Raw genomic sequence first — 12,178 nt, 5'->3', positions numbered from 1 at the left:
ACCAGGTTTCGGATTTCCCCCATTATTTTCTGTTTTTTCTAGTTTTTTCACACTTTTTACATAAAAAAACAACAACATTTGATTTTCTGTGTTCACAACAATTTTTAAACCACATCAGGTGACAACTTTTGAGTTCTGGGAAAAATCAAAGAAATTTCGATTTAATTCAGTGAGCATGCCCTGCACTGTTGTTTGGTTGGCAGTGTTTCTGTGATGAGTTCGCAAATCAAATGCCCACTTGAGGTGCCACTGGACAGTTCCAATTATCTATAACTGTCGCCCCGGCGTGAGTTGTTTTATGCACATGATGTCAGAATGCACTCACTATTCCAAAATGTGATTGTTGCGCAACAGGACAGTTAACCCGTGCTGCCTGCTAATTATCTACAGGCTATGTTTCACTTTATGTATTAAACTTGTCAATTTCAAATTATAATCTAAGAAGTTTTATTTTCTAACAGTTTGAATTTAGGTGTGCTCCGCCTCCTCATTAATTCACATAGAAGTAGCCCATTTCACTGTTGCGGATAATTTATGTTTGAGGCTTTAATGAGCCCGACAAACTGCTCTCTTCGAGGAGAGCCCAAGCACTTCCCCATTGTTTCCGCAGATCAAGTATGAAGACATTTGCGCAGTCTTGCACAAACTTTTTTCCCCAGGCACATTTTCTGGCTGGCGCTCGCATTGCCTTCATTGTCATTTTCCTTACAGTTTATAACTTTGGACATGTGTGCGTTCCTATCAAAGTAAGTGCATTATTTTCTGTATATCGTGTTGTCGTTTCTACTGAAGCATACAGTATATATGTATGTATGTATGTATGTACAGTATGTATGTATGGAGCATAATGTATTTACAGTTTTATTCACGTTTGTAAGTACTGGTAACAAATAATGCATTCCGATTATTGCATAGATTGTAATGGACACCTATGATGATCGTAGATGTCACACCCCCTTCAACACGCATACTGCAAACAGACCAAACTTATCTTGTCTCCTCTTCTTATCTTTGGTTGACGCAAAAACAAAAACATGGTGGCGCGCACAAACTACCCATCGTCAGATTACTTTAGATTTTTAGAAATTGTTTTACTCAATTATTTCAGTCAATGGTGAGCTCACCCGTGATGTGATGAATAATTGCTATTAGCTAATTCATATTGTGGTTTCTGTCAGCCGAGAGTTAGCTAAATATGACCGCTTGTGTTAGGTCAATCTTTCTTCAGTTAGCGCTAGGACTAATGTAGCCTACATTTTCTGGTTTGGATGATTGTGTTATGCTGTTGCTACTTCTGTGAATATCTGAACATTGCATCCAAAAATAAACTGGTCACATTCAGGACATAACTTTGTAAGGATTGTGTTTGTGCAAAATGTTTCCGTGAAAAACAGTGTGGTCAGCTCAAACGCTGACTGTTGCGTCAATCGAAACTGGACTTTCTAAATAAGTGTTCTAATCACACCGGTATGAGCGTATGCTGCAGGGACCACTGTAGAATGATCACACCCTTTTGTTGGTTCGTGTCAAAGGGTTAAATACATTTTTGGTAGTTACGTGTTGAGCTAGATTACATAGCTAGCTCAACTGTTATTTCAAATAATTTCAGTGATTTCACAGCAATGGAATTTTGCTAGCTAGCAGTCTCAGCTAAATAAAAATCCCCCTAGATACAGCCACGGGTCATTGTGACGTCATGAGATTTGTAAATGAAAGAGGAATATAATAATACGAATTGAATGGAGTTTCTCCAATCCCCACTTAGATTATTTCTGGCACAGCACAGAAATGCCCTTATCCAGATGGTGTGACAAAGGCATTTCCTGACAGACCTGCTAACTTTCTTTGTTGTTACTTTTAAGGTTGGAACCAACATGCAGTACCTCCAGCAGGCCGAGAGGCAAGAACCATTCATCTGCCAGCTCAGGAACAAGCTACACTATTCACAGCCCTGTGTAATGTTCAATATAATTGCATTGCTGGTCTTTTTGAAACTGAATGTATTTGTATTGTTTTAAAAATAGAAAAATGAAAAGGAAATGAATGGTTTAAACATGTCTTGAATGTTTATTTGTTTTAGCTGTTGGTGATATAAAGACTTTACGGATGTGTTATGAATGACCGAAGGTGTCTCACTTCAAACAAAGTATTACAGACACTACATAAAGTGTCAATAAATAGGTTATTAACGTTCTGCTGATTTGTGAATGTTCTTTCATGATCCGCATGTTACTGTAGGGCAGGGATCATGAACTAGATTCAGCAGCGGTCCGAAGCTTTCGTTTGTGTGTGTGCATGTCAGGTTTTCCTCTTCTGTTCCCTTGCTGGAGACCAGGGCTTGATTACAACCTGTTACAAATCAGACAGCATTTTGTGGCTGATCTTTCAGCGGGTGAGTGGGTGAATGTGTCAAAGACATGAATGGGCCCAGCACGGTATGGCTCGTTATATTGTTGTGTTTGTGTACTGAGGAAGAAACCCACTTTCAATTTCCTTATGTTGGAGGCTTTCATCAAGGTAAGTGTTTCTTGGTGTAACATCGTCCCCAGGCTATTGCTCACACAGCACATATAAGCCTGGGATATCAATCATTCATAGTTGCCCTTAGTGGGAGTGACCATATAATTCTATGGGAGTGACCTTACTGAGTAAAGTATTTGTCATCAGGCTATGTCCTTTGCTAGCAAAAACATAACATAGCCACAAAGTCATCATTATGTCTAAACCTAGCCCATTTCCACAATTTATTTTCTTAAAATGTGATTTTAAACCTAACTAATGAAGGCCAAGTTTAACGCGTTGGTCCAGACCTTGCGAGCATTTGGGCGGAAGTGTCTGGGAACGAGATTAGGTGTAATGTGACTAACATGACATCACTTTAGAGCGTGTGCCATCCTTCAGCACAACATGTCACCCTTTATAAAGCACATGTTTATATCATATTTGACATTGGTGATTATGTCACACAGTTCTGTACATTTATGAACCCTTTATAAAGCATGACATACGGTTATAAATGCTTTGTAACACATGTATGTAGTGCTTATGAGGGCATTATGAAGGCGTTATAAGCTGAACGTCATTGAAAGCGGTACCTAATATCTTATGTTCTGAGAACATGGCAACCATGATCTGTGTATGTTTGGTGGGATGTTGATGAAATATTATCCTAACTCACAGAAAACTGGACACCTGAATGTTCTTGCAACGTTCCCATGAGACGTGTCTAGACCATTAATATCTTATTTTCTGAGAACATCGTAACCATGTTCTGGGTGAGTTATATTTTACTTTAAGGGAATGGTCTCTTGGAAACATTCCTTGCACATCATGGGAACATTCCAATGAAAACATTAGTTAATTACCTAATGAAACTCCTAAGGGAACGTTCTCTAAAGTTGTGGGAACATTTGTTGTTAGCTGGGATGTTGCCTGACAGGTGGTGTATACAAATAAAGTTTGATTTGATTTAATAAAACACACAGGGCTCTACTTTCGGCTGGCGTTAAGGAGGTGCTAGTGTCAAAGTGCGCACTTTGGCAATTTAGACTTGTCAAAGCCAACGCTCTGCTATAATTTACCTGTAATTTACCTGTCTTATATCAGCTCGCTTGTGCTGTGGTGGGAGGGTTGGAAATATTTTGTCCTTAAAAATGTGCGCCAGTGTGCCAATGTCAAGCAGTGCTACTGGTGATATTTAAGACTCACCAAAAGCTGGTCTTAGCGGTAACACAATTGGTTATGGCATCAATTTTGCCAGTGGAGGCGCAGTAGCCTAATCAGTAGCCTATAAACAGTCAACAGACATTCCTGTTTTTTCTTTATATTGGACATTATTTTTCTGTGTGCAGCTTCTGTGAAAAGTTTGGACTCATTAGGCCTATGTGCGATGCCCATTGAATGAAAGGTGTCAGTGACTGTAGGAAGTCTGTTTAGGAACATCCAGTTATTACAATAGAATGCTTATTGTTTTTCTTTTATCATTTTGTAAAGAAATTGCATCTTCCACTTTCATCTGTTGGACCTATCTTCCGAACACTGTCCTTGTTGCTGAATCCGCTTGTAGACTAAGCTATTTGCCTGTCAGTTTGTTTACCTTTCACAAAGTCACTAACAGGCCATATCAACCTCGATTCGATGGTAGGCTAATCTTATTATAACATTTGGGCAATGTCCAAATGCCCATGGCGCGAACATGCATTGCATTTTCGAAATGCGAATGCAATGTGTGTAGACAAATATTTCCATGTTGAAGCCAATAAATTAAACTAGATTGGCTACATGTTTGTTATAACTAGGTCTATCGTAGGGTTAGTGTATAGTATTTAATAAACTATATTCAATGGTTAGGACAAACATCCATGCCTCCTGCCGAAGAGCCCTTAGGCCTACCTACTTACCTTATGCTAAAGAAATATCAGAACGAGCAATGTCCAGAACATAATTATACAGTGAGTACAAAACATTTCCATGATAGACTGACCAGGTGAATCCAGGTGAAAGCTATGATGCCTTATTGATGTCACTTGTTAAATCCACTTCAATCAGTGTAAATGAAGGGGAGGAGACCGGTTAAATAAGGATATTTAATCCTTGAGAAAATTGAGACATGGGATTGTGTATGTGTGCCATTCAGAGGGTGAAAAAAATATTTAAGTGCCCTTGAACGAGGATTGGTAGTAGGTGCCAGTCGCACTGGTTTGAGTGTGTCAAGAACTGCAACACTGTTGGGTTTTTCATGCTCAACAGTTTCCTGTGTGTATCAAGAATGGTCCAGCACCCAAAGAACATCCTGCCAACTTGACACAACTGTGGGAAGCATTGGAGTCATCATGGGCCAGCATCCCTATGGAATTCTTTCGACACCTTGTAGAGTCCATGCCCCGATGAACTGAGGCTGTTCTGAGGGCAAAAGGGGGTGCAACTCAATATTAGGAAGGCGTTCCTAATGTGTTGTACACTCAGTGTATATGTATATGATGTTTGTATAGACATTATGGAAAGTATATTAATAGAAAAGTTGTCTACTGCAGTAGTTATATAGGATGAGCATTGACTAGAATACAGTATATACAAATGAAGAGGATAAAACAGTATGTAAACATGATTAAAGTGACCAGTGTTCAATGACTATGTTCATAGGGCAGCAGTCTCTAAGGTGCAGGGCAGAGTATCGTGTGGTAGGCGGCTGGTGACAGTGACTAAGTTCAAGGTAGGGTACTGGGCAGAGGCCAGCTAGTGATGATTATTTAACAGTCTGATGGCCTGGATATAGCAGCTTGTCATAACCTGATCTGTTTCACCGGTCTTTGTGCTTGTCTCCACTCCCTTCCAGGTGTCGCCCATCTTCCCCATTATCCCCAGTGTATTTATACCTGTGTTCTCTGTTTGTCTGTTGCCGGTTTGTCTTGTCTACCAGATTTTTTCCCGCACTCCTGTTTTTCTCTAGTTCCTGTTTTCCCGGTTTTGACCATTCTGCCTGCCCTGACCCTGAGCCTGCCTGCCGTTCTATACCTTTTGGACTCTGTTCTGGACTACTGACCTCTGCCTGCCCTTGACCTGTCGTTTGCCTGCCCCCCTGTTTTGTAATACATTTTTGTTACTTCGAAACTGTCTGCATCTGGGTCTTCTCCTGAGCCGTGATAGTACGAACTGGACATGACGGACCCAGCAGACTCGGACCAGCTCTGCAACGTCGTCTCCTCCCAAGAAGCCACCATTGGAAGGCACGAGGAGTTGCTTCATTGTCTTATGGAAGGGTTCCAGACCTTGGCCGAATGCCATGACCGAGCGTTGAACACATTGCTGGAGCAATTCCGCGGGTTGTCTGTCAGGCAGCCTACCACGACAGTAACCTCCCAGCCCCTCAGTAACCCGGCTGTTAGCAGCACGGCCTCCCCAGCCACCCCGGTTTCCGGAGAAACCAGTGTTCTCTCATCATCGAGCTGCAGCCCTCGTCCTTCCCCTCGGACCGCTCAAAGATAGCGTATCTCATCACGCTGATGTCCGGGAGGGCTCTCGCCTGGGCTACGGCAGTGTGGGAAAAACAGTCGGCCGTATGCTTCAGTCTGGAGGAGTTCGTGGCGGAGGTGAAGAAGGTTTTTGATGCTCCATTGTCCGGGAGTGAAGCTGCCCGGAAGTTACACCAGCTTCGGCAAGACTTCCGCAGTGTGGCAGCTGAGAGTGCCTGGAACCCAGAATCACTGTTCGACACGTTCCTGCACGGAGTATCGGAGGAAGTTAAGGACGAGCTAGCAGCCCGGGAACTACCGACGGATCTCGACATGCTCATCGCCTTGACCATCCGGATCGATAAGTGGCTACGGGAACTGTTACGGATACAGGTATCCTGTGTTTTTGTGTGTTTCTCTACTTCTGCCCTAATCACAGGTGTCCTGTATGTTCCTGATTGGTGGTCGTTGAGGTGTCTGCTGATTGGACCAATCAGTGAACATTCCTGTGCATTGCACCACCTGTTACTCGTTTGTTCAATCACACATCCCATTGTATAAAAACCAGTCTTGTGTTTGTTGAGAGAGAGAGAATATTTCCGTATGTGAGTATGGACACGGTGGTGTCCTGTTTTTGGTTACTCACTAAGTTGCTGTTTATTATGATTGGTAATTCTGTTAGACTACTGTTTTGTTATGTGAGTGCGGATACTGTTGTGTCCTGTGTATTGTGTACTACTTAATTGCTGATTACCCTGTTTGGTAGCTTTGTGTGTTTCTGGGAAAAGGGGAGTTTAAGCTAGTTGCCCTTGGGCGTACATTACCCGTAGGAAGAAATCTGTCTAAAAACACTAGTTAGACCTGAGCGGACCACCCACTGTACTTTTGTATGACTAGCAGTAGCCTAGCGGTTCTTCAGGCAGGCTAGATCAGTTTAGGGGGTTTTACACTATTGTTTCATTTCTTGGGTCCTGCTCAGCCCTTTTTCCCAAACCCTTACCGTGTGTTCTGAAATAAACCATTTGTGTTTGACGGTAGTTCATGGTTGTTGTGTCCCATTTGTTCTCACTGCTCCATGCCACACTCCTAATTTGCATAATTTATGTTACGGGTCTCATGTCCATCCACCCTAGACGTTTAGAGCCACGGGGTTCGTAACATAAAGTGGGGGTTCGTCCGGGATCCATCCCGTGCTACTCATGCAAATTAGTAAGTGTCTGGTTCAGTGTTGAGCTTGGCAGCTGTACTACCTGTTTTTTTGTTGTGTGTTCAGTAGTCGACGGCTCGTGTTGCTAGTAGGATGGCTACTTTTGAGTTGGAGGCATTTTTGGAAAACCCTACGTAGGAAGGAGTGGCTGTCCGATTCCACTAGCCTGCTCAAGGATTCCACCTCGACGCATCCCGGAGGTCCCTGACGTCTCCGCTGCCGAGAGAACCCGAGGCTATCCGAGTTCCCCCGAGAGTCTCCGAAGTCTGCCAATTCACCTCCTCCCGAGCTGATACAACTAGGCAGAGCTAGGCTGTCCCCAGCCGAACGTCTACACAGGCATCCTCATATCCACTAAAAGACCAGGCTCACCGGTAGGGGCGAGTACTCTGGTGGGCCATACGGATAACTTTTCCTCTCCCCTTACTCGCACCCCTTTCCATGCCATTCTGCTGTAGGGGAACCAGTTAAAATCTCTCCTGGTACTCATCGACTCTGGGGCCGATGAGAGTTTTATGGACGCTACCCTGGTTTCCGAGCTTGGCATCCCCACTCAGCCCATCTCCCTTCCCATGGACATTAGAGCGCTGGACGGGTACTCTGTAGGCCGGGTCACCCACAATACCACCCCCATCAACCTACGAGCGTCAGGGAACCACAGCGAGGCTATCCAATTCATGCTAATCAAGTCTCCTCAGGTTCCCATGGTATTGGGAATCTCTTGGCTCCAGCGACACAATCCCCTCATTGACTGGACTGCTGGTGCCATCATGGGCAGGAGCCCATTCTGCCACGCCCATTGCATGAAGTCAGCGCTGCCTGCCCCGGGACTTCTTCCTTGGGGCTCAGAAGTTGCCCTGGACCTCTCCGCCATTCACGCGGAGTACCAGGACCTCCAGGAGGTTTTCAGTAAGGCCTGGGCCACTTCGCTTCCTCCGCACCATCCCTATGACTGCTGGATCTACATTATTCCAGGCACCACACCGCCCCAGGGACGACTGTACTATCTGTCGGGTCCGGAGACCAAGGCTGTGGAGAACTACATCGAGGACTCCCTAGCTGCAGGGTGTATCCGTCCTTCTACCTCCCCTGCCGGTGCAGGGTTCTTTGTGGAGAAGAGGGACAAAACCCTGCGTCCGTGCATCGACTACTGGGGCCTCAACGACATCACAGTGATGAACCGCTACCCGCTACCACTCATCGCCTCGGCCTTCGAGCCACTCCAGGGGGCCACCGTTTTCTCTAAGCTGGACCTGTGGAATGCCTACCACCTGGTGCGGATACAGAAAGGGGACGAGCGGAAGACTGCCTTCAACACGGCCAGCGGTCACTACAAATATCTGGTCATTCCATTTGGCCTTACCAACGCTCCAGCTGTGTTCCAGGCCGTGGTTAATGACGTTCTCCGCAACCTCAAGCACCACTTCACCACAGCTCCCATATTGGTTCATCCTGACCTGTCCCGTCAGTTCGTGGTGGAGGCCAATGCTTCAGATGTCGGAGTAGGAGCGGTCCTGTCCCAGTGTTCTGCCCTGGACCTCAAGTTACATACCTGCGCCTTCTTCTCCCAACGCCTCAACGCCATGGAGAGGAACTATGATGTGGGGAATCGTGAGCTTCTCGCGGTGAAGATGGTGTTGGAGACAATGGTTGGAGGGGGCGGAAAAACTGAAATATCTTGTTTAGATAACTATTCATCCCCTTTGCTATGAGACTCGAAATTGAGCTCAGGTGCATCCTGTTTCCATTGATCATCCTTGAGATGATTCTAAAACTTGATTGGAGTCCAACTGTGGTAAATTCAATTGATTGGACATGATTTGGAAAGGCACACACCTGTCTATATAAAGGTCCCACAGTTGACAGTGCATGTCAGAGCAAAAACCAAGCCATGAGGTCGAAGGAATTGTCCGTAGAGCTCCAAGACAGGATTATATTGAGGTACAGATCTGGGGAAGGGTACCAAAACATTTATGTAGCATTGAAGATCCCCAATAACACAGTGGCCTCCATCATTCTTAAATGGAAGAAGTTTGGAACCACCAAGACTCTTCCTAGAGCAATCGGGGGAGAAGGGCCTTGGTCAGGGAGGTGGACAAGAACCCGATGTTCACTCTGACAGAGCTCCAGAGTTCCTCTGTGGAGATGGGAGAACCTTCCAGAAGGACAACCATCTCTGCAGCACTCCACCAATCAGGCCTTTATGGTAGAGTGGCCAGACGGAAGCCAGACTCCTCAGTAAAAGGCACATGACAGCCCGCTTATAGTTTGCCAAAAGTCACCTAAAGACTCTCAGACCATGAGAAACCAAGATTTAACTCTTTGGCCTGAATGCCAAGTGTCACATCTGGCGGATACCTGGCACCATCCCTACGGTGAAGCATATGGTGGTGGCAGCGTCATGCTGTGGGGATGTTTTTCAGCGGCAGGGACTGGGACGTTAGTCAGGTGAATGGAGCAAAGTACAGAGAGATCCTTGATGAAAACCTGCTCCAGAGCACACAGGACAACGACCCTAAGCACAGTCAAGACAACACAGGAGTGGCTTCGGGACAAGTCTCTGAATGTCCTTGAGTGGCCCAGCCAGAGCCAGGACTTGAAACTGATCGAACATCTCTGGAGAGACTTGAAAATAGCTGTAGAGCATCACTCCCCATGCAACCTGACAGAGCTTGAGAGTATCTACAGAGAAGAATGGGAGAAACTCGCCAAATACAGGTGTGTGAAGCCTGTAGCGTCATACCCAAGAAGACTCGAGGCTGTAAGGTGCATCAAGACAGTACTGAGTGAACGGTCTGAATACTTATGTAAATGTATATTTCCGTTTTTTTATTTTTAATACATTTGCAAAAATTTCTACTCATTATGGGGTATTGTGTGTAGATTGATGATGGGAAAAAGCTATTTAATCAGTTTTAGAATAAGGCTGTAACGTAAGAAAATTTGGAAAAAGTCAAGGGAGGGGTCTGAATACTTTCCGAATGCACTGTATGTGTGGTGCCATGTTTGTTGACATTATACAATGCATTCTGGGTTTCACGTAAATGTCTGTCAGACCAAATATGTGGCCTCCATATGAATGAAGTGAGGGATGGTTCACTCATCTTTCGAGTAAACTGAATGATGGTAGATGACACACCCCCTTCAACATGCATACTGCAAACATACCAAACACATCTTGTCTCCTCTTCTTATCTTTGGTTGACCCGAAAAAGAAAGAAAAAACATGGCGGCGTGCACAAACCACCCATCGTTGGATTACTTTCTATTTTTAGAAAGTGTTTTACTCAATTATTTTGGTCAATGGTTAGCTCACCCGTGATGTGATGAATTGTAAATAGTAATTTCTATTTGATAATTCATATTATAGTTTCTGTCAGCCGAGAGTTATCTAAATATGACCGCTTGTGTTAGGTCAATCTTTCCTCAGTTAGCGCTAGGACTAATGTAGCCTACATTTTCCGGTTTGGATGATTGTGTTATGCTGTCGCCACTTCTGTGAATGTCTGTATATTGCATCCAAAAATAAACTGGTCACATTCAGGACAAAACATTGTAAGGACTGTGTTTATGCAAAATGTTTCTGTGAAAAAAACTGTTGCCAGCTCAAATGCTGACTGTTGCGTCAATCGAAATGGCATGTTCTAAATAAGAGTTCTAATCACACTGGTTTGAGCGTGTGCTGCAGGGACCACTGTAGAATGATCACACCCGTGTGTTGGTAAGAATCAAAGGGTTAAAGAGACTGTCTCACACACTGGGATTGACCACCTATTCATACTAAAAGACTGACACACAAAGTCATACTATATCACGTCTTCAGATATCACTTTATGTCTTCATTAAATTTTCTCTCTGTTACATAGACCATCAGCAGTGACGACCTACCACAACCTCTCTTGAAGCCTGCCAAATGAGCTCTTCTCAAAATAAATAAATTGAAATAAATGTCCTCCTGCATCACTTCATTCTGTACATAAGACATGATCCAGAGGCTGTGACCTTTGGAGATGGTAGATTATCTCTGCCAATCAGTCAATACTTCATCAATAATGCAGTCTCATATCCGTGGACTCATTTTGAACCAACGACTCCATTTCGACAGGATTCCTCTGAACCCAGCAGTGTCCCATTCGGCAGAACGTCTGTGGCCCACCAATGCCGTTAGAACACACATTGATTTTCCCACAATGAATTTCAATCTGTCTATTTTGGATGTTTTTGTCCACTGCATTTGCTTAAGCAGGTAAATTATTCTATTTGTGAAATTCCAATAATGATCCGCCTTCATGAATAATTGACGCACATCTACTTGGTAAAAAAGTACAAAATATATACTAACTGAGGTTCCAGTTAGGCATATCTCCATAGCTACCATCTCCTCCAAAGGTCACAGCCTCTGGATCATGTCTCTATCATGTTGAACTGAAGTCTTCTTCCAAAAAAGAGAAGCTCTTTATGTCATTTTGTGGATTCTTTAAAACAGCTATGTAATTTCTCTTAAATGCTTTATTGTAGATTCAACCAAACTTTGATCAACTCTCCTCACAGTCAAAAAGCAGGAGGGAGAACTTTTTAACAAACCTAACGCAATGGTAAATCTTAGCTCTGGCGTTAGCGCTATAGGTCCAGGGGTGTGTCCGAAATATTATTTTTATTTTCACAGCAATAATTATGGGCGCAGTAGCTGGCAGTGGCGTAGAATGGCTGGGTTTTGATGAATAAATAAGTTGTAGGAGTGTCGAGGCTTGAGCCCTCACTGGCCAATCAGAACATGCTCCATGGCTAAATATGTGGTTGCTTTTAAAGTCGTTTATATTGTGGTGTCATCAACTCCAATTGAGTTGGGGGCATGGTGGGCATGGTTCGTCCTATCAGTTTATTTATAAAAAAGAAGACTATACAGTAAGCCTAGGCTATAATATGCCTAGTTATAATAAACATAGGCCTATCCAGTATTTTTCCATTAAATAAGTATTCTAAGTAGCTTCAACATGGAAATACACTACGTGACCAAAAG

Source organism: Coregonus lavaretus (assembly GCF_964263955.1).
Source record: "Coregonus lavaretus genome assembly, chromosome: 16".
NCBI classification, from domain to species: Eukaryota; Metazoa; Chordata; class Actinopteri; order Salmoniformes; family Salmonidae; genus Coregonus; species Coregonus lavaretus.
Note: the sequence above shows the minus strand (reverse complement) of the source record.